The sequence below is a fragment of the Emydura macquarii genome, unplaced genomic scaffold (genome assembly GCF_026122565.2).
Source record: "Emydura macquarii macquarii isolate MOO-44397 ecotype Brisbane River unplaced genomic scaffold, CSIRO-AGI_Emac_v2 contig_1253, whole genome shotgun sequence".
In the NCBI taxonomy this organism is placed as follows: Eukaryota; Metazoa; Chordata; order Testudines; family Chelidae; genus Emydura; species Emydura macquarii.
In genome coordinates this window covers 93263895-93287487 of record NW_027131390.1, presented here as the reverse complement: position 1 = coordinate 93287487, position 23593 = coordinate 93263895, and the positions used below count along the sequence as shown (strand labels likewise).

The 23593-nt window shown below is 41.8% G+C and overlaps 1 protein-coding gene across 2 annotated transcripts in view; it reads left to right on the top strand.

Moving 5' to 3' along the window:
* Positions 1-1186: 1186 nt before the first annotated feature.
* SPOPL (speckle type BTB/POZ protein like) overlaps positions 1187-23593 on the top strand; it is a 59925-nt gene continuing 37518 nt past the window's right edge. Inside the window, exon 1 of one of the 2 annotated variants that reach the window (XM_067549512.1) lies at positions 1187-2044. The gene's annotated coding sequence lies outside the window, so the exon portion shown is untranslated. The remainder of the gene's footprint in view (positions 2045-23593) is intronic. The other variant, XM_067549514.1, reaches the window with a different exon arrangement.

Below are 23593 nucleotides of genomic sequence, written 5' to 3'. Positions count from 1 at the left end.
TGAGGCGGGGACTGTCTCCTACACTGTACAATGTCATAAAGGGGCAGTGATCTTGACTAGGGCCTGTAAGTGCTACTGTAATGCAAATAATACTGATGTGGGTTGGCATCATCCTGACATGACCTAACACTATTTAATTTCAATGTAATAACTATGATGTTTTTGCATACACGGAGCACTTCCAAACATGCCATGTCAATGATATAACAGGAAGATGTGCTGGTGAGACAATGCGTGAATGAGATATCATGCACTTGGATGCAGCACTATGAGAGTGAAACGGGGAAATATGAACCTGAGTGGGAGAAGGCGAATAGGATGGTGGCTAAAGTTCCCATTAAAATCAATGAGACCCCATATTTTGCATGACATTCTTGCCATCTTGTTACATTGGCCCATATACCAGGTAAAGTATCATGCATATGCGGTAGGGGGCAGGAGAGACCTTCTCCCTGTAGTTAGGGGGAAGGCATACTGCATTAGTAGCCAGAAGGCACTGGGTTGTAGTTTCACATGGTCTAGTGTTAATATTTTGGTGTAGCTCACAACCCATATTACTGACCAATACATCATAGACCTTAACGTGACTAGGGTTTAAAGATGTGATGGTAGCTAATGCATTTTAAAGGTCTACTGCAGACAAGGCACACAGCCTTTACTCAAATTAAAGCCTAGGCTACACCTGATTTGCTAGAGGCAGAACTGGGATTAGAACACAGGTCTCTAAAATGACACATTCGATTCTTAGCTATTCAGCCTTTCAGAATATGTGCAATTGTGGCCAAGTCATTTCTAACCACTGGAACATATGCCATGCCAAGAGCCCGGTATCCTGATATCCACCATTCCCCGGCTGTCATCCTGAACTGTGTACTGTGCTGATAAAAGGTGTGTTGTATTCCCCTCTAGGAGTCAGGCCAGGTATAGGATCCCAGCCTAAAGCTAAATGCCAGAGGTCTATGCTGGGGAGCGGTAAGTTTGGCATTCAAACTCTCCAGTTACGGATGCAGAGTAAAACTAACTGTGATCTCCTTTGAGGCTGTATGCACGAGGGGCAGAGCTAAGGTTGCAGGGGTGACCTTAACTCTGGTATTTGCTAACCCCGGTGTGTAAAAACGAGCCACTCTAAAGTGGGACTTTTGAGAGCTCCGGATGCCCTAGAGCCAAGTGACAGGTCGCCTCCTGCAGGGATTGAAGCGTAGTGGGAATTGAAAGCAGTGCCCACTGAGTGGCTCTTGGACGGCTCCTCAGCGGGCAGAGGCTAGTGCCCTCCAGGCCAGACACGGGAGCTGAGTGGTAGGGCCGCGCCTCGGGCGGGCCCGAGCTGGAATCATCCCTTAGGAGCACTGCCCGACCAGCCAGCCAGACTGCGCCAGCCGGACAGTCCTCCAGCCCCACACACCGCCCCGGGCACAATCCGGCAGGGGGAAGCTCTCATCCCCAACTGCTGAGGCCAGGTCCAGCCAGCCCCGGCCGGCCCCACACTCCGCTAACATCCAGGGACTTGGCAAGGCAGGCGGCGTCGCCGAGGAAACCAGGCAGACACTGTCCCCCTCCCTGCGGGCAGCGGGCAGCGCGCGCCCCCCGGCTCGCGACAAAGCCCCGCCCGTCACCCCCGGCTCAGACGCCGCCGCTAGAGGAGCAGGCCGAGTGGCCGGCACGCGCTGCGCCGCACGGGGAAAGAAATGGAGCCCTCGCTCGCGAGCGCAGCACGTGGGAAGCAGTACCGCTCTTCCCCGCGAGAGCCCGGATGTGAGGTCATCCCTGCACGCAGCGTGACCCCTCCCCTTCCCGGAAGTGAGGCGGCTGTGTGTTGTTGGGGCGATACGGGAGCCGGGAGGTGCCGCGTAGGGGCAGGGGCGGGTTGGGGAGGGGGGTTTCGGCTTACCCCGGCCCTGGCGCTCGTGGCAAGGAGGGTCGTGAGGGGGCGGAAATGTGGCTCCGCTACCGCCCTGCCTCGCCGCTCTTGCCTCCCGCCGGGCACCAGTGACCGCCCGCCAGCATGAGACTCGCCGCCGAGCCGCCCAGCCAGCCCCGCGCTCCGGTATGTTCCCGAGCCTGCACCCGCCGGGGCTCTCCGTCCCCCGCCCTTCGCTAGTCGCCCGGGCTCCGTCGCCCCTCCCCGCCCTGGGACCGCCGGAGGTCGCGGGCCCCGCAAGCAGTAGGGAGGCCCCAGCCAGCGGCTTCCGCGCCCGGGTCCCATGGGAGGCATGTCTGCGCGGCGCTCCGTCCCCTCCCCTCCCGGAGACCTGAGTCTTCCTCCCCCTGTCAGCCCTCTCGGGGCAGCGAGCTCTGCCTGCCCCCGGGCCCCAGCGGAGGAAAGGCCGCGATCTCGGCCGTTTTCTCCTAACGCATGGGTCATCGAGTAGCGAGGCCTGCCCCCTCCCGGCACACTGGACCCCAGATGGGTAGGGAGCCTCTGCCTGCCTCCCCCCCGCCGGGCACAGCCTCCTCTTCCTCCCCAGGCACACTGGACCCCAGACGGGTTGCGAACGAGGCCTCTGCTCGCTCCCCACCCACCCTAGCGCACTGGACCTTAGGGGGGTTGGGAGCGAAGTCTTGCCCTCAGTCCTGTACATTGGGACTCTAAATAGGCAGGGTCTCCACTCCCCTTCTGCTGCCAGATGCGCCCCAGGATGGAGGGATGTGGGAAGAAGTCATGTGGAGTTCAGTTTATCTGGGGGGTTGGGGCAGGGCAGAGTCATAGAAAAAGGTCATTTCCTTTGCCCCCCTCCTCACTTTTTCCATCCCTTTTCTCCTTTACACACCCCCAAGGAAAGCAGCAGGAACAGGGTTTTCTGGCTTTCCCTCAGACACCTTCTTAGTTTTCAGGCAGAGAGAAATGTATCAGATACCCAACCCCTTTTCTATCTAAGGGTGTGAATAGGCAATGGTGACTATAAACACCTTCCACTGATTGATGGACACTTTGTTTTTAAATGTGGACCTTCTATTCCTGTTGGGGTAATAGCTTAGAAACAGGGCAGGGAGGTTGGTGTCTGCTTGCTTCATTTTGCAGAGCTCTTGATAGTTGTGTATCAAATACTGCAGCAACTACTCTGTGGATGAGTGCTATTCTAACAGGGATGGGTTAATTTTGTGAAACTTCTCAATGAACTGTGACTGTAGAAAACACTGGTCTGTTTCTTTCCCTACTTCAAAAATAATTTGTCTCAGCCTGATCATTAATCTACCAGAGGTAGAAGGGTCAGTTTGTGTTGCATTTTTTGTGTATGTGTGGAGAGAGAGACAGAGTATGTGTGTGTTTAGTATGAACTAATTAATTTAGACATTGGCACAAATGCTCTAAACTGAAAAGCTGAGGGAGACAGGAATATGACTACCCAAAAATCTTATTTCATCGGTGTTTGTTTATGCTATGCTTATTGGCTGGACCATTCCTACTTCTTTTCTGACACAATATCATAAGTGGGCCACATCATTCTAAGAAAATTCCACATCTCCCTCCTCAGAACAACAAAAAAACTTTTTGTTGCTGCCTGTCTTTGGATTTTGTAACTTGCAGAACTTCCATCTAAATGATGGCAATATCATATTTGATTCATTCACTACAATTTGGGTTGTAATGAATATAACTGTGTTGGGGACATTGTCATAACACAGTTGTCCCTTGCCTGGTTAAAATAACTACAATTTGGAGTGTGCACAGGAAATGAAGTTGTCTAAAGCAGCTTTTCACTTGGTTATGTGATCCAATGAAATCCAGTTTACACCTCAGATTTTGCTGTTTAACTTAGTGTCTTGATATGGTTGGTGGTTTTGTTGTGACAAGGCATTTTAAGATATATTCTTTCTCTTATTAAAATACTATGAGTAAGCTACATAGAATTAATATGAACAAAAATATTACTAACTCTTTTGAAAGAATAACTTATGAAATGTATTGTTTTGTATTATATTGTAATAAACTCTATTAACTTTGAAGATATTGTGAATATTATAGCTTAATTTACTTTTAAAGTGCAGTTCTGCTCTGTAAAGGTATTTTGTCATTATTCCTGTTAATGCCTAGCTCTTGTATAGTGTTATTCATCCATAGATATCTAAGTGTTAATATTTTTTTAATAGTTTTTTCCATTTTTGAGGCTCAGTGGCTTTCAGATTAAATGTGTATATGTGAATCAAAAGATGGAGTTTCTAGCTGTCAGCCATGCAAAGTCAACTTGGTATCTGAGAATGAAGCAGGGTTCTTTCCTAATCTTTATAACAGTTCTGCAGAATAAATTATGTTGTCAGTGTCTCTTGTGGTTTGAACAGTGCAAAGGAATTCTTATGGTTCTGGAACTGAAGTTGAGGAATCACGTGAGATAACATAGGGGATTTTTTATTTAAAGTTTTCAGACAAAACCAAGTCTATTTCTAAAGGCTTTTTTGAGATCGCTTAGCAAAATTATGAAAATAGGAACAAATCAATCTGTTTTTCTCAACTGTTCCTGAAGTAATAAAGCATAATGAGCATCTTAAAGGGACATAGGAAATTTAGAAATCACACTCCTGTCTGAAATTTACTTAATGTTGTTATAACTAACTCCTAGAAATCCTATACCTGAGAGTAGGGAAACCTATTTTTCCCCCCTAATTTTTGGTTTGTTCTTTGTATTTAACATTTTGTTTGTATGCCAGTTTCACTGTTTCTGCTGCATAGTCATTTTTCCCTTTGTGTGGATCTTTCCAACAGTCATAGGAGAAAGAGAAACATTTTAAAATAATATTTGTAAAACCACAAAATGCTGTGGGGCAAGTATAGTATCTGACACTACTTCTAACTCACTCTTTTGAAACTGACTAGATTTCAGATTGACATTTCTATAAAATATACAGAAATACACTACTGATGTCTCTGTGCTACACTGAACATCCATTAAACAGGCTTCTGGCAGATTTCAATTTCAACAACTAACAATTTGTTTTCAAAATATGTAACTTGCTGAGTTTTTAGGTACATGATTAAGGCCCTATTTATATTGCGATAATTGTAGATTCCGCAATATTATGCATCCACTGCAATTTTGGTCGTGAGAGTCCTGCTGTGTGCAGACCTGACAGTGGGAGCCCAGGGTGGCCGACAGCGGAAAATCATGGAAAAGTAATAATGGACTTTATTACCACAAATAATAAGATCCATTATTACTTTTCCTCAATTTTCCATGGCTTATCTGCAACTCAGCCCCAATTTTTTTACAGTCATCTCGCAATTCAAGCAGGGCCTTATATATGATTACCCATGAGGCCTAGAAGACCAGGGCAAATTAAAGCTGTCGGTAGCTGTCCATAAATGTATATGTCAGCAAAAGAAGAGAAAAGGAAACAAAGGCAAAAATCTCCTGATAATTAAAATTAGGAAAAGCTTGTCTATCTTTAACAGTCAATAGATACTGATTACAATTCTTAGAGGGATACCAGCTTGAAAGCTAGTCATTTTCAAAAAATTAAATAAAAATAATTTCAGTTAGTAAATACCCCTGTCAGTTTTTGTGTTTTTATGAGTATCTGAACTTTTTGTGCTGCAAATAAGAGAAACTGACTGATTATGCAGAGGAAATAGTTAAACCAGTTACTATCAAATGCACAAAGTAAACTATTGGAAAAATATTTTTCTCTGTAATCTTTTGTTTATTGTAGTAATAGGTGTTCAGATTCAGATATGAGCAATGTTTGTTGATGATTTCTCTTTCTACTGACTCTTGCTTATTTTGTTTTGGGGTTTTTTGCCTTCTGTTTCAGTTACAAGCTTTTTTCAACCTCAACCTTTTGAATAGTCCACTTTTCTCTTTACCTCCTGCACCCTTGCATAACTTGGTTCTCTGAAACCGTTTCTTACTGTAGTAAAGTGCTCAAATACTATGGTGATAGGCACTATATAATAACAAAAGTTACTAGTACCAAGATTTCTCATTATTTTTACATTCTCTATTATTTTCACTGTACTGGTGAGAAATAGATTTGGGATGGCTTTTCCTCCAGAAGCATTCTCTGACAGGATCACACTGTTGAGAAGCATTCATGTGTTTTTGGAAAAGAAAATCCTTGAGCAAAACTTAAATAAAGTTAAGAATTTCTGCCAGAATAGGGCGTTTTAAATGAGGCCACTAGATGTTAAACTAAGTTAACTGATTGCAAGCAATGTTGGACTAGGTATTGCTTTTATAAAATACTCTGACTTGCATGGTATTTTTAAGTATCAATGTCCTTTATTTTAAAGCCGTCCTTTGCTTTCTGGGTATCTTCTTAACTTATTTAAGATTTATATATGTAGCTAAATATAAATAAAAAAAAGACACGAATTCACTCTGTGCGTGTGCGCGCGTGCATTTATTCATATGTATATAAATTATTTGCAAATTTTACCCAACACCGAGTAAAGCAAGGATTACGCCTACTCGTCAATCAAAATATATAGAGTCCACAGCCATGCCCTCTCCTGCTCTTCAGCACCACTTGGATCAGAAGATCCTGGTAGAGCCCTGCGCAGGACTATTTTTTTAAATCCTGCTCCTGTCCCGCCCTGCAATACACACCCCTACCCATATTGTTTCTTGTATTTTTATCCCCCCTGCAAAAACTTTAGATCCTGTAAATCCCACATGCTACTAATAAAACAAATAAACAAAAAATCAGTTTTATAAAAGAATTCAGACACAATTTTTACCACTAACAGAATAAAACAAATGTTGCTTAACTCATGTAAAAAAATACTTTAACTCCTGTTATAATAGACATCAAATTTCTTTCTATCCCTTGCTTAAATGTAAGTATTAAAACCTTTTTTAAAAAAAAAGAAAAGAAAAGCTTGCTTTACAATGCTGAAATTCTATTTATGACAAACTGATGAGAGATTTAGTGTTTTTCTGCAAATTACTGCAGTCTGGTTTTTTTGTTTTTTTGTTTTTTGTTTTGGCCCACCCAAACCCACCTGCAGCAAAGTGCATTTTACCCAGTCCCGCTGTTATGACAGCAGGACCCACAGGATCCTATTCCTGCTGCAGGGCACTATGTCTTGGCTTTCCAGTGGCTGAACTCTGCATCACCAGTTATTCCTGCCCCAGCCGTGCACACCAATCAATTATGTTGATTCTCCTCATACAGGATCAACTATTGCTTGGTTATGTAAACAATACATTAATGCTTGATTTACCTCCCCCAATTAATTTAGGCAGATTGCATTACAATTAAGAGTCTTCTACTGGTGTGGCACTGGTGGTCTGGGGTCCCAGGAGACTGTGGACGTAGCAGCCACCTTTGTGAAGCTCACTCCTTCCTCCTCTCTTGTCTTTCAATAAGTCAGCATTCACCTCCATCCCCCAAAAGTCCCCTTTTAAGGATCCCAAAAGGGAGAGATGGGTGGAACAGCCCATCCCTTAATTACTTCAGCAACCAAATAGGCCTAATTTCGACGCACCAGTTTTGGTTCACTGATTTCTGGTCCCCCACTTTTCTTGTTTTCCAGCCATTATATCAATGCAGTCCTTGAATTATATCATTCAGCCTTTTTTTACTTGTACTAATCCCTTTTTCACCTTCAACATTTGTTATAAATGCTGTACAGACATAGAACAAAGACGATCCCTCTCTCAAAGACTGTATAGACTAAAATGCATAAAAGCCTTAAAATGAGATGTTAGAGCCCTGCTAACTTGGCAGCCTCCATGGCGCTCAGCCTGATGCTCACAATTTTGGGTAGAAGGGGGTCTGGTTTAGGAGAGAAACTTTAGCCCCACCAACCTTTTCTTTGTTCTAATTCTGATAGATGTCCTGACGAGTCTGGGCTAGAGGGAGGGATCCTGATGACATCTCCACTAGCTCTGGCTAAATCCCTAGATGTGAGATTTTGTCACAAGCCTCCCAGCCCAATGTGTGCGCTTTCCCTTCCCCACCTTATGTTTTTCCCCCATCCTTCTACTTTTGCCTTCTGTTTAAGAGTTTAGCTCATCTGGAAAAGACTATATTTTACAACATTGGAGTAAGCCTGTGACCAAAGAGACAGCTAAAAGCAATGCCCTAAACAGCCAGATGCTGGTACAAGTTTGCCAGGTCTTGGAGTGGTTGATAAGACTGTTCTATGCATGTTTGTCTATCAGCAAGGTTGCAAGTGAGAGTCAACACTAGACACAGAAGCTGCATTTTCCATCTCTGCTGTTCTTTTCTTTCCCCTTTTGTGTGTTTGTCTTGTTTTGCCTTCTAGGAAATAGGATCAGACTGGAACAACAGCAACAAAAACGTCAGCTCCAGCCCATCTCAGCGAGCTTCTTTTAGGGAAAAGAGAAGGACAGTTATTACCATTTTAATACCGTCTAAGAGAGTGGCAGACCAGAGGGTTTCTTTCTAAAAACTATCTAGCTAAAGAGAAAGGGAACAAGGAATGCTGTTAAATTAAAATGTTGTTTAATATTTTATGTTGCAAATGCTTTAATTTTTTTCCTTTTTCTGGATCTTTAATGAAAGTTTAAAAAAATGTAATTATTTGGTTTCCATGATTCTAAATAGGCTGATGTCTCTATATACGGAACCCTATTTAAAACTGTTAAATATTGGACAGTTTCCAGATCATGTTCTTTGACTCTTTGGGCCCATATGATATCAGAATTAATACAACAGACCTCGTCTATGTCAATCCCAGTAAGTTGTGTTGGTGATTTTTGTTGTGTTGATTCTCGTGGTTTTTGTTTTCTTGGTGCTGATTCATCCCTGTTAGTTGTGCATAAGGCTGGAGATAATTTGTTTTACCTTGCATATCTCTATGGGTATGGGACATCACGTGGATGTCATCTGCAAAGTCAAGGTCTTCTGGCTTCTCTGTGAAAGTTCATTGTATCCCTTTTGGATGTTCTGTGGTCTTTTTCAGTACCCAGTCCATTACCAGTAGGAAGGTCGTTGGTGATGTAAGACATCCTTGTCTGACCCCAATGATTACTCTAATGTAGTGGTTCCCAAACCTTTTGAGTGAAAGCCCCACTAGTTAACACTAGGTGCGGCCCCTCCCTCCCCCGGTCATAAATGCACATAACCCCTATAAACACATAAAATGATAATAATAATAGCACTAAATTACATAAATAATAATAAATGACTGACTCTTACCTGAGTAAGAAGCTAAGTCTTCCCTGGCACAGCCGCCACCGCATGCCCCATGTGGCCTCGCCTCTTCCTGTCCCTAATAGACTGACAGTAATGGAGGCGGGTCCTGGCAGGTTGGCAAGGCTGCTCCTCTATAGCCGTGCGCCCGACCGGTTCGGGGCTAGAGTAGCTGCTCCTCCACTCTGGCTGGAGTGGAGATTGAGGCTGCTCCTCTGCTCCGGACGGTGCAGAGCTTGGGGGGGCTGCACCCGGCATGGAGCTTGGGGGGCTAAATGATCTCAATATTATGGAAGTCTCATGGACCCCCTGTAATCTTTGGTACCCCCCCCAAGGGGGCCCCACACCCAGGTTGGGAACCATTGCTCTAATAGCTTAGTCAATATCCTGTTATGTATTACTTGATGTGTCATATTTTTATAGAAGCTCTGAATGATCTATGCAGTCATTTCTGAGGGCATTCCATAATAGCATAAAAACTTCCATAAACACTTCAATCCATTGTGTCAGAGGCTTTTTGGCAAATCTATGAAATTCATAGTGTCTGACAACAGTTCTGAGATCAGTAGAGTTACTACTTCAAGTATGCATGATTTCTCCTGTCTGAGCCCTGTCTATTATTGTCATAGCCTTGAATCTACAGCTTTCTTTATTCTGTCTAGAATGGTGCATGTAAATATTTTAATTGGGATGGACAGCAATTGAATCCCTCCCTAGTTTTTGCATTGACTGAGGTTTCCTTTGGCAATTTTACTGTATACCCATTGTCCCGCTTGTTTGCTATTTTTTCTTATTCCCATATCTTTGTAAGAGGCCTATCAAAATGTCTGTTGTGTTATTTGAGTCCTCCTTAAGCACTGCTGCAATAAAAATAATCCCACCTAATGAATGATTCTGTAGCAGGGCAGGATCCTGTGGAAAGCTCTTTTTGTGGGAGGCTTTCACTATCACCCCAGGGGAATCCTCTGCATGTTGAAGTGACAGAAACCTCCCTTGTCTCCTTTCCCCTTATCCCTACCCTGCATATCCCATTGCTAGGTTAGCTGGGTTTCCCAGAATATTTTTGCTTTCAGAGTTATCCCCTTAAAGCACCCTACTTCCAGTGCAGTGGCTGTCCCCTGTAGCAGAGGCAGACACACTATCCTGCTGCAGCTGTTTTTCTGTACATTGGGACAGACATCACTGCCTTAATTTACATTGATCCATGTTTGGGAGGTAATGTTTGCACCATAAAGGCCAGAGAATTTTTTAAATGAAAGCCTGGATTCTGTGGAAGTTGTTGTTCTGCTTGAAAAAATGACTACTCACTGTAGCTTAGTAGATTTTTTAGCACTGTATGTGCATGTGTGTATAAGTAGAGGTGTGAAACTAAGCCTATATAATGCAGAAATGTCTCAGTTTTAGGAACAAGGTGGGTTAGGTAACATCTTTTATTGGGTCAACTTCTGTTTGTGAGAGACAAGCTTTTCAAGCTCATAGACTTTAAGGTCAGAAGGGACCATTATGATCATCTAGTCTGAACTGCCCAACACAGACCACAGAACCTCACCTCCCCACTCCTGTAATAGAACCCAATTTATGACTGAGTTACTGAAATCCTCAAATAATGGTTTAAAGACTTCAAGTTACAGAGAATCCACCAGCAAGTGACCAGTGCCCCATGCTGCAGAGGAAGGTGAAAATGCCCCAGGGCCTCTGCCAATCTGCCATGGGGGAGAATTCATTTGTGACCCCAAATATGGCAGTTGGCTAAACTCTGACATGCGGGCAAGACTCACCAGCCAGACACCTGGAAAAAAATTCTCTCTAGTGACTCAGAACTCATCCCATCTAACGTCCCATCACAGGCCATTGGGCATAATTACGGCTAGTGGTCAAAGATCAGTTAATTGCCAAATTACGCTGTCCCATCATACCGTCCCCTCCATAAATTTATCAAGCTCAGTCTTGAAGCCAGCTAGGTTTTTTGCCCCCACTGCTTCCCTTAGAAGGCTGTTCCATAACTTCACTCCTCTGATGGTTAGAAACCTTTGTCTAATTTCATGTTTAAACTTCCTGATGGCCAGTTTATATCAAATGTTGTTGTGTCCACATTGGTGCTGAATTTAAATAATTCCTCTCCCTCCCTGGTATTTATCCCTCTGATGTATTTATAAAGAGCAATCCTATCTCGGCTTTCTTTTGGTTAAGCTAAACAAGCCAAGCTCTTGGAGTCTCCTGCCATAAGGCAGGTTTTCCATTCCTCAGATCATCCTAGTAGCCCTTCTCTGCACCTGTTCCAGTTTGAATTCATCTTTCTTAAATATGGGAGACCAGAGCGGCACACAGTATTCCAGATGAGGTCTCACCAGCGCCTTGTAGAATGGTACTAACACCTCCCTATCTCTACCAGAAATACCTCGCCTGATGCATCCTATGACTGCATTAGCTTTTTTCACAGCCACATCACATTGGTGGCTCAGTCATCCTATGATCAACCAATACGCCCAGGTCCTTCTCCTTCTCTGTCACTTCCAACTCGTGCGTCCCCAGCTTATAGCAAAAATTCTTATTAGTTCCTAAATGCATGACCTTGCACTTTCCACTATTACATTTTGTCCTATTTCTATTACTCCAGTTTACAAGGTCATCCAGATCTTCTTCTATGATATCCTTGTCCTTCTCTGTATTAGCAATACCTCCCAACTTTGTGTCATCTGCAAATGTTATTAGCACACTCCCACTTTTTGTGCTAAGGTTAAATAAAAAAGGTTAAATAAGATTGATCCCATGACCAATCCCTGAGGAACTCCACTAGTAACCTCCCTCCAGCCTGACGGTTCACCTTTCAGTATGACCCATTGTAGTCTCCCCTTTAAGCAGTTCCTTATCCACCTTTCAATTTTCATATTAATCCCCATCTTTTCCAATGTAACTAATAATTCTCCATGTGGAACTGTATCAAATGCCTTACTGAAATCTAGGTAAATTCGATGCACTGCATTCCTTTTGTCTAAAAAAAATTGTCTTCTCTAAGGATATCAGGTTGGTCTGGCACGATCTACCTTTTGTAAAACCATGTTGTATTTTGTTCCAATTACCGTTAACCTCATGTTCATATCTACTTTCTCTCAAATTTTTTTTCAAAACCTTGCATACTACTGAGGTCAAACTAACAGGCCTGTAGTTACCCGGATCACTTTTTTCCCCTTTCTTAAAAATAGGAACTATGTTAGCAATTCTCCAATAATACGGTACAACTCCTGAGTTTACAGATTGATTAAAAATCCTTGCTAATGGGCTTGCAATTTCATGTGCCAGTTACTTTAATATTCTTGGATGGAGATTATCCGGGCCCCGCAGTTTAGTCCCATTAAACTGTTTGAGTTTGGCTTCTACCTCGGATGTGGTAATTTCTACCTCCATATCCTCATTCCCTGCCATTATCCCTAAACTGTTCAGGAGCCTTATTAAAAACTGAGGCAAAGTATTTGTTTAGATATTTGGTCAGTGCCTAGATTATCCTTAACCTTCAGTGCTTTTTATTTCTTTTTCTTCCTATTTATATTGCTATAGAACCTTTTACTATTGGTTTTAATTCCCTTTGCAAAGTCCAACTCTATTTGGCTTTTGGCATTTCTCACTTTATCCTTACATGTTCTGACCTCCAAGAGGTAGCTTTCCTTCCTGATCCCTCCCATCTTCCATTCCTTGTAGGCTTTCTGCTTTCTCTTAATAACCTGTCTGAGATGCTTGCTCATCTAGTTTGGTCTACAACTCTTGCCTATGAATTTTTTCTCCTTCCTTGGGATGCAGGCTTCAGATAGTTTCTGCAACTTTGACTGAAGTAATTCCAAGCCCCCTCAACCTTTAGATCTTCAGTTCAGTCCACTTCTCTAACGAATTCCCTTAATTTTTTAAAGTTAGTCTTTTTGAAATCAGAGACCCTAATCTCAGATCTATTTTTATTTATTCTTCCAATTAGTTTGAACTGAATTACCTCATGGTCACTTGAACCAAGGTTGTCCCCTACAACCAGTTCTTCTATGAGGTCCTCAGTACTCACCAATACCAAATCTAAAATGGCATCCGCTCTTGTTGGTTCAGCAACTATTTGGTGAAGGAACCTGTCAGCTGTCATGTCCAGGAAAAGATGGGCCCTACTATCATTAGCAGCACTTGTCCTCCATTTTATATGTGGGAAGTTAGTCTCCCATAATCATACAATTCCCAGTAGTATTTACTTCATTAAAAACATTAAAAAGGTCTCTGTCCATATCCATATCTGATCCCGGTGGTCTGTAGCACACCCCAAGCACTATCCTAGGGGAAGCTCTAGTAGCTTTCTTCCCCAATGTGATTTTTGCCCAGACAGACTCTGTTTTACCCATTCCATCACTTCTAATTTCTATAGTCTACCTCATCATTGATGTACAATGCTACTCCACCACCTTTGCCTTTATTTTTGTCTTTCCTAAACAGCACATACTCTTCAATACCTGTACTCCAGGTATTTCACCATGTTTCTGTATAATCTTGAAAGCTTGTCTCTTTCACCAGCAGAAATTGGTCCAATAAAAGATGTTACCTTAACCCACCTTGTGTATTGAATATCCTGGGACTGACACACCTACAGTGACACTGCATACAACAATGGAAGATATCATTTTTAGGGGGCCATTTTCAGTGACTTGTAACTTTGGCATTTTTTTTAGCTGCAGTTTTATGCATTTTGGGAGCAAACTTTTTTGAAAATTTCAACTTGATTTGCCTATTTTTGAGAACATTTAACAGAGCAAGGGGATCCTAGGTTCAGTGACCTGGTGAAAATGTTAATTTGTCAAAGATGGAGGTCTTTTAAAAATGACAAGATCTAATGTATATATGTGAAGTAATGTAATCTCTTAACTGACTGCCAGTGTTGTTTTGGATTTGTGTATGCATGCGTTGTTACTTAGGAAACTTAACAGACAGAAATGTGTTACACTCTCTACTGATTCAGATATTCATTGCTACTGCAGGATCTAGAAAGAATGAATCTACAAGTTCAGTGAATTGTGTTACTTATCTATATCAGTAGTACTGTCTTATTTCTCTCAAAATTGACTTACCTCTTCATTTTGACAGGAAAGTGTAAAAGCTGCAGTTCTATATTTCTAAAAAATACTTTGTTGAAGTAGTGACCAAAGTAACTTGATGTGTAAAACATGTTAACTAGCTAAACAGTTTGATAATTTGACCTCTCTTTTAATTTATCCAAACTGTTTCCCTTCCCTGTGCTGCTTTTCCAGAAGCCGAGGCAGGGCAGTATTGATTTTAAGTGGACTCTACACAAACTGAATTCAGGTTACCTGGACTGAAAGATTGCTAAACTGAGTTACTTCAGATACATTGAGAATAATCAGTATATTCTTCCCTGTTTTTGTGTTGGACTTTTTATGGAATGGAATTAGGGAGTGAATGGTTTTAGGGAATGGAAATGGTGAGCTCTTGAAGGATTAGAACGTGTTAAATCTTTTAAAAAGACATCCTTTCTCCAAAATGTTAGATATTGACAATAAACTAAATATATGTTAACAAAATCAAGCCCAGAGTCTTGGGTATTTCTACTCTGATTGTGTACATTCAATTAATTGTGCTTCAATTGATGGCATCGTGTATACTGAAGTTCCAACAACTGTTTTCACCATCAACTGGTCTAGCATTCATCCTTGGGTTGCCCCACGCCAGTTGTGGTGTGGGTTGTCATCTGGCATACAACTTTATCCCAGCATTTTTATAGAGGAAAAACTCTCAGGCTAAATTGACTATATGCAACATGCGGACACAGCTGGGGCTCTCAGTTTGGACAGATCAGATTGCTTGCCTCAGTTGACAAACCGCCATAGGGTATGTCTACACTGAAAAAATAAATAATTTTAAAAAAAATGCTGCATCAGCAAGTCTCGAGCCAATTCAAGTTTATGCTATAGGCTAAAAATAGCAGTGATGTTCCTGCTTCATCTGGAGGCTGAGCTCTGAGACCCATCCCCTCTCTCTGATGAAATTCTAAGAAAAAGAGTATTTAAGATACAATGGGAGTCTGAGGCATCAGTACTGGTTCCATGAGCTAAGCATCTGGGTCATGTAATAATAGCTTTCAGAAGGAAATATTAAAAGGAGGGTGTCTACTCCGAGAGTGCATCTAGGATTCCAGAACTGAGACAGTGCCTGAGCCGGGGCTCTGGGCAGAGTCTAGAGGCTTGAAACACCTGTGGAAATAGAGGTTGGGATTGTCTTCAGTCTGGTGGGCTTCCAGGAAGAGAAACCTGACTAGGGTTATGACGTGTTTGGCATCTAGTAGTTATTAGGGAAGAAGAATGGACAGAATTCAATTTATAGAACTTATGTCCTTCATGTTCCTGCAGAATGTGTCAAAAGTGCTTCTGCTAGCTTTCTGAATGCGTACAGTTAACACAACTTTTCCCCCCTGATTTCGAAAAGAAAAAAATATTAGTGTCAAGGGGCTGTATGTATAGCAAATTAGTGGATGATTCATAGCTTAGAGATAATTAGAATTTAAGGTTAGAATATAAAAATACTTTGAATAATATTTTGGAGAAATGGCTGGAATGAAAAAAACGAGTCAATGAAGATTTGAAGAATCAGTCAAAGCATTGGACACTCTAAATGGCTAGTAATTTCATGGGCAATTACACTGAGTTCTTACTAAAGACACCCCTTGCTCCTGGGGGCTGTAACTAATTGAGGTGAGTTCTCTGTGCAAGGATTGCATTAATATAAGAGGTGGGAGGGAAACTACATTAGTAAAACCACAAGATGTGTGAGTAAAGTTGATGAGTTAGCAGTATAACTTTACAAAAAGCCAAATGTTATGTTAATAGGATTATCATGTAACTTAAACCAGGTAACTTGTATTCTTGCTCAGTATTGGTTAGTCTTCAGTTTGGGTATTACATTAAATTATGGGCATTATTTTTAAAAAAATCTTTTTATTAAGGCAAAGTTACAATAAAATGTTAACATGCATTGTTGTACATTCCTTATTTTTTCAGGATCAGGTTAATATTCAAAGAGCCTGTCTAAAGATTAATAAGAAATTGAAGCAAAGCAGAGCAAAAATTGCGGCAAGAAGCAACCTTCCAAAATAATGAGTGACTCACTGCAGTTAACTACATTTTGTAAGGGAACAGTTATTTCAAATAGCTGCGTCATCAAATGTACTTTGTTCAAATATCTGATAAATGTAGTTTGGATTTATCTATTAACATATATAGTAAATACATTGTAGTACCACAGTTTTCAAACAGTTCTCAAACTGTGGTCTGCAGAGAGCATATGGTGTTGGCTCTCCTCTTGGTTTCAAGCTACAAAATTACATTAAACTCTTCCCTTTACTTTTTTATTAAAGCAATTTGCTATAGTTGGTACAGGGATAGTACATGATCAGTAGTGGATGGGGAGGTATTCCATCAGATATTCTAAGAGCAGTCCGCACTTGCTCTTTGTCTACACTACAAACCTTACAGTGGCATAGTTGTACTGCTGCAGCTCTGCTGCTGTAAGGTCTACTGTGTAGCTGTTGTATGCCGGTAGGAGAGAGCTTTCCTGTCAGTATAATTAAGCCACCCCCAATGAGCAGTGGTAGCTATGTTGGCAGGAGAGCATCTCCTGCCAACATAGTGCTGTCTACACCGGTTATTCTGTTGGTAAAACTTACATTGTTCAGGGGTGTATTTTTTTTCACACCCCTGACCGACAAAAGTTTCAATGACAAAAATGCTAGTGTAGATGTAGCCTTTGTTTTTGTCCATGCTATTGACGTTCTTCTTTGCAGGGAAAGTTTGCAGATTCATTACATTGGGTCTTACCCCAGCATGGGTCTTACCTTACAGGCAGTCAGTCAAGGCAGCAGTCACACCTGTGAAGACCCAGCCAGATCATTCTGCCTTCAACAGTTGCAGGAAGGCTTTACCAGACCTGCTGCTTTGAGCAACAAGAAAATAGGACAAAACAACCAAAAAATCAACCTTTTTATTTTTAGTGTTTGGCTTATTTGATTATAAGCATTAGCCTTGGTGGTTCTGTAGCAAACTTGCTGGAAACACCCACTAGAATCTGCTACAGCCAGCTAACTGTGAAGGCTTCTTTGGCAGGAACACCTCTCAAGCACCCAGAGAAATAGAGAAGCTGGCAGAACAGAGCACAAAAATGTCTGGGCTAACTGGATCCAGCTTGGTGTGGATCAGCTATGCCACATCTGATGTGCTAACGAGAGGCCTCTCAAATCATCCATTGGTCATGCCATCCCTGTTTTCTCACTTTCTTCAAATAGCTAGCCTTGGAGGGATGAACGGGAGAGCAGCCCACACATGGAAGAACAAGTAGGCAGTAAAAGACCCCATTTCTCATGTTCCTCTTATGTAACTCTGACTTACTCACTGAGATAAAGTAAAACAAAAAGGCTGTTCCATGTTGCTGCCTTTCCCTTGAGCAGGAGCTTAGGGAATGTGTAAAATTTGAGGCCATTTAGGGATCATCTCAAAAGTGAACCTTTCAAGTGTTACACATATTTCTACAACACAGTAGCAGGGTGTGGTTCCAGAGGCCACTCTCCCTCTGTCCTACAAAGAAGGAGTAAAATCCCAATAAGGAAAAGAAGCACAAAGACCTTGTCTATACTAGCACTTCTGCTGGCAAAACTTTGTCACTCCGGGTGTGAAAAAAACACCCCCCCAAGCTACATAAGTTTTGCCGGCATAAGCGTGTGTGTGGACAGTGCCATGTTGGCGGGAAATGCTCTCATGCCAACATAACTACCGCCATTTGTTTAACTGGTTTTATTAATAACGTTATTACATGATGCGGCTACATAAGCACTCTTACAGTTTTAAGTGTAAACTAGTCCTCATTATCGGAGTTCTGAGAAGTTCATTTCTCTCCCTCCTCTCCTCCACCCCCACCAATAAATTTGAGAAATTGGGAAAGAAAGTAAAAGGCATCAGGGAAGGACACTACAGATTCTGACCATGGGGTTTACTCCTCCACAGAAGAACATTTCTAAGGCTTGGTTTTTTTTCCCTCCCCAGTAAAACAAAATTAACATAAATATAAATCCTTTCAGTGTATAGGCATGAAGAGGGACAAAAAAGGGCCCAGGGAGCACAAAGAATGCTTTTCAATTCATCTTCCAGGGACCAAGGGCTGTTCTTTTGGACTAGAAGCCAGAACCCATGGAGGAGGAACCTCAGAAACAATTAGGAGCATTGTTTTGAAATTATTCTCAAGAGTACTTTGCATTCCTCCAGATGAGCCTGGAAAAGGAGTAAGCCCACCCACAAGTAAACTTATCCTGACTGATACTCCCAATAGTCTCGTTTAAAATAATAACAATAAAGAAAAATAAAGTGAAGCTACTTCAGCAGCATTTAGTAGATATGCTGCCTCCATATCTGGTGCTAGAGCCATGCGCACATGGTCAGACTCCTTGTTGTCCACTGTGCCATTCAAAATCAAAAGATCCCCTGGACTAGTAGACCTTTTTTTTTAAGCAAAATTTTCATAACAGTGGCTGTTGTGGGAGATGCTCCAACTCCAGCAAGCCTGAGATTCACAGTAAGAGTAGTGTGTTGTACTTAATCCTGTGTCACAAGATCAGCTCTGCCTGCCTAAAACCATGGAAGGCCAATCCATAGACAAAGCAGGTACTAGGTACCTCTAATATCCTGTCAGGTAGGCTCTCTTGTGACTGTAGATAGCACTGTCATAGAAATCACTTTTAAATTAAGCAAATAAAACAATTAAAGGAGGCCTTGGAGCGCAAAAGGAAATATAGATCCTACTATAGGTCTTGATGCACTTTTCAATCCAGATAATTATAGGAAGGATATCTAACGAGCTGACCAAATAAACCAATTGACATGAGGGAGAAAGGAGATACTTCAGGAAAACCCTCTCCATACTTCAAGCAAGCATGACTACAGGATGACTCTATGATGTGGTGCTCTCTAAATGGGGGGCAAATAGCAAGGAATCTGTGTCGGCTCAATACTACATTGGAAAAATAAACTTTAGCAGAGGTATCCAGCCTCACTTGCACCATAGATTTAAATTAAAAGCCAATTCCCTTTTTAGTCTAATCAATTTAAAAAACAGTATGAAGACTGAAATATATATATTTCAAAGTGGGGAAACTTATCTTCGAGCAAATAAGAAGGCTTAGGTGTTCCAAAGACAGAGGAGAGCTCAACTTAAACTTCGTGAACAGATTAGTCCAGGAGCACAGTTCAGAATGGAGAACTTAAATTCTACCATAGCAGCAATTTTCAAAGGGGTCCCCCCTCCGTTTATTGTCAGGTGTTCTCTTGATCAATTATCTGCACATCATTATATGAGCTTCACATGCATCTCAGCTTCACATGAAATGGACAATGCTCAGTATGCTACTTTACTTTTTGGTTTACGTGCTTCTACTTTCCCTTGCATGGAGAAGGGGGTCACGTAAATCCCTTCTGAAATGTCTTGATCATTGGAGCTGTTTTCTTGGAAAAGGTCCATAAAGCAGCCATCACGTAACCCAGAATATATTCTGGAATAATTTGAATTTGTCAATACAACCAAGAGCCAGATAACTCTTTGTAGTCTTGTTACTTTTGGGAGTTGTCATAGAAAAACTTCTGAAAGGGGTTGATATCTGTCGGAAAACAGATTCAGAAACTAGTGGCCACAAGACACAATGTTGTTCATTCCTCAGCCATGTCTATAGGGGCTCTGATATCTTAGATCAGATCAATGGTCTTTTGCACCAGCATATTGAATGAGGTTTCACATGGGTCCTCTCCAAAGTTTCCTAATTTCTTGAGCCCACAGGACCTATCATTCCACTTGGCTCTTGGTAATGGGAAAAGGGAGATCAGGGGTCCACCACCATCTGTTAGAATTGGAGAGGATTGGTGTGGAGAATCGGTTCCAGGTTCAAGAGCAGAGAAGCTCATTCGGGGAACAGCTTCATCCAGAATTAACAGAAGAATATAGATCTCAACACAGTATTAGTTGGATCAAGCTGAGAACAATCAGTTATAACTTAAGAGCCATAACAATAGTCCTAATCAGCCAAGATGGCTGATGGTTTACAACACTTTGGCAGTGCTTCATCCTCAACCTGGCTCTGGGTATCTAATCTTTTCTGTTTCTGAGTGACCAATAGTTTGTCCCAACCTAGGAAAATTCTACTTGCATGGAAACTTCATCACCCCACTGCACCCCTAGTTAAAAGGCACAGCAAACCGTGCATGGATAAATTTGTGCACCTAGGTTGGTGTATTTTCATGATAATTTTGCAAGGCTCATTTAACTTATAGTTGAATCTTTGTCCATTGTATAATTAGCTTCTCTGCCAAGATAGCCAACAAGAATACCTTTCAGTGCCAAATTTGGAGATTGACACTTATACACTAGAAAATGAGCCAAACACCTCAGGTTACATCCTGTTTCCAGAAGTCACGTTTTTACACAAAGCCGCAGAGCATGATGGAAGAGCATTCACTGCCAGCACCACCAATGGATTGTGTCAAAACAAGTTACACTGCTTACCTATGGCAGTTTTAGCTTAAATAAGGTCAGTTTCTTGGCCAAACAGTTTTAAAGCACATTTGATATTCAAAGCACTTAAGCTTCAACACCAAAACTTGTGAGGTATGATCCCTCTTCCAGATAGGGAAAATGAGACAGAGGTTAAGTAGCCAAAGACCACAGAACAAGTCAGTGTCAGAGACTAGATTGGCATTCAAGGGTTTGTCCTGTATTTGGATCAGAGAAGACCCAACTTGTTGTGTTGTGTTGCTAAACAGTTGCCACACTTCAACTTAGATTTGGTCTACACTTACCTCGGCAATTTGGCAGCACTCGACGAGAGTTACGCAAAGTACACAAAGAACTTGTGTAACTCCCGTCGACTTATGTGCTTCTCTTCTATGTGCCATCTTCACTGCACTGTGCCGTTGGGAACCGCATTCCCGTCGATGCAGCACTACGCTACTTGAGGAGGTGGTTTTAGTACGTCGACTTCTGGATCGACTGAGCAGGTCTTCACTGACCGCTCAGTCGATCCAGATAAGTTGATCTGGCAGCGGCGACTTTGCCGTCATTAGTGTAGACATAGCCTCAGTGATCTTTCAGATGCCATAATGTAGTCTCCCATCCCCATTCTACTAATGTTTACATATGAATTTGTAAAAATTTGAGATAGAGGGGCTACATAAATGTGCTTTTATTGCATTTTGTACAGCCTACTTTAGGAGTAATCATTAGCATATGAACTTTGAAACACTCCTTTATGATCATGTAATGTAATGAAACTGTGGAACTTTCCCTACCTCTCTATGCCTCTTTCATATTGCACCAGAGAAAGAAGGGGCAGGGGCAAAGCTGCACAATATTGATAAATCAGGGTTTTTGGTACACAACGTGATATTATTTACTCTATCTGATAGTGGTTCTACACTGAAACATGTCAACATGGCCATTTGCAAAATACCAGCCCTAGTGAATGGGATTAATTTTACTTTTGCTAGATATGCTTGTAAATTATATCTTTATGCTATTTCATTGTCCCTTCACTTTGAACAACTGCTATATATCTGAACTATGTATATTTTATAATAGTCTAAAAAAGGAAATGAGTTCTGTTAGAACAAGATCCCAAATCCACTTTCTTAATCTGAATTACTGCAATATAATGCTAATCTGTATATTAATATTCCAGGACTGTCACCTGCCTGTGTGTCGCTCTGAAACCTAGAATGTCTGAGTCAGTGTGAAGTGATGGAAATAGCTATAAACATGGTTGAGAATTCTTTTTGTTCTGAATATCACCAGGTTCAATCATCAATTATCACTGGGATTCGTGGTCAGTTACTGTCCAGTTTTTAAGTTCTCAGCCATTTAGATTTTATGAATTACACCCTGGGACAGTAGGGCATGTATCTGTGCCTTGCCAAGAGTTTTACCCCCATTGTGATATTAGAGGTAAATTAACCAGTCACCACCCTTACTGTACAACTAATTCGCCTACAACAACTGCATTGGTTCTATGAGGGAGACTGGACATATGGTGGATTACTTGGCCGAAGTGCTACAGTTCTTCAAAACCACCCACACAACATATAACCAGTAAACCCAATTACATGTAGCCCCTCACCGCAGCACACACCCTTCATTTGCTGCAGAAATTCACATAAACTCCCAGCACAACACACACACTTGCTCACTCTGACTCATGCATACAGTGAATCCATGCACTTGAGCAGCAAAGCTGCAGGTCATCACTAATACATGTGAAGAAAACAAAGATAACAAAAGATCTTTTTACAAAAGTATCCCAATAGTACTGTTGAATCAAAAATAGCTATTAAGTAAAAATGCAGGAATACTACACATACATGAAACTGTGATCATAATAGAAACAGCATGATCTTTCCACAACTTAGACCTCAGGAGAGGGGTACTAATTCTGTTCCCTGATAAGACCTTAACTCTGAAAATGCTGCCTTCTGGAGGGATTGAAGCCGGGACAACTTCAATGATAGAAAAGTCCTAATGGCACTTCTGATTGATACTTAGTCAAGATGTTTAGTACAAGAGCTGGGTCCTCAGGGAATTATTCTTAACTCTACATGAATGAAAAGGTAGGTGGCTATAAGAAATGCTACGTCTAGGTAAGGGGAAAGCCCACTTGCTGTCTAGGGAGCTGGAAATGTCCACCGCTTGGATTTTAGAATGTTGGGTTTTAGGCCTATGTTAAGATTTTACTGTAAGAACTCTTATCTCCCCACCTCTCTGGCTGGAAAAAAAAAGTTGCCTTACCTTGACCAAATCTGTCCATGCTAGTGACTAAAGATTTGTCTACCCTATAGTATTATATCTACAGTGCTGTTGACGGAAGGGGCTTTTCTATCGATGTAACTAATCCGCCTCTCTTAGAGGCGGTAGCTAGACCGATGAATTCTTCTATCAACCTAACTGCATCTACAGTGGGGATTAGGTCAATCTAACTATGGCACGCAGGAGTGTGAAAATGTTCATGCCCCGAGCAATAGAGCTAGGTTGACCTAATTTTTAGGTACAGACTAGCCCTGTGAAGATGCCGGTTTGTGGGATAACTTCTCAAGGCTGACAGCTCAATATACACACATCTGAATAAGGTTGTAAGTTGTGATTTTTTTGGCTCAAAAGTTGCGGCCACAGTTTGTTAAATTTATGGTTCAAGGCATGCAGCCTGCCTTCCAAAACAGAACAGCAGGACAGGAGAGATGCTGTGTTTCCTGCTTGGCTCCAGAAGGTAAGCATGATGGGAGGTACAGCTGGGCCAAATTTGAGTGGCACTGTGTCTCTATGCAAAGGTTGCAATGACAGAGGGGCAGCCAAGCCAAATTTGAATGAATGGTGGCGCAACCTGGCACATGCAGTTCTCAAGGACACTCAAATTTGCAGCAACTATAAAGAGTTGCTGTGCGTGTTAAAA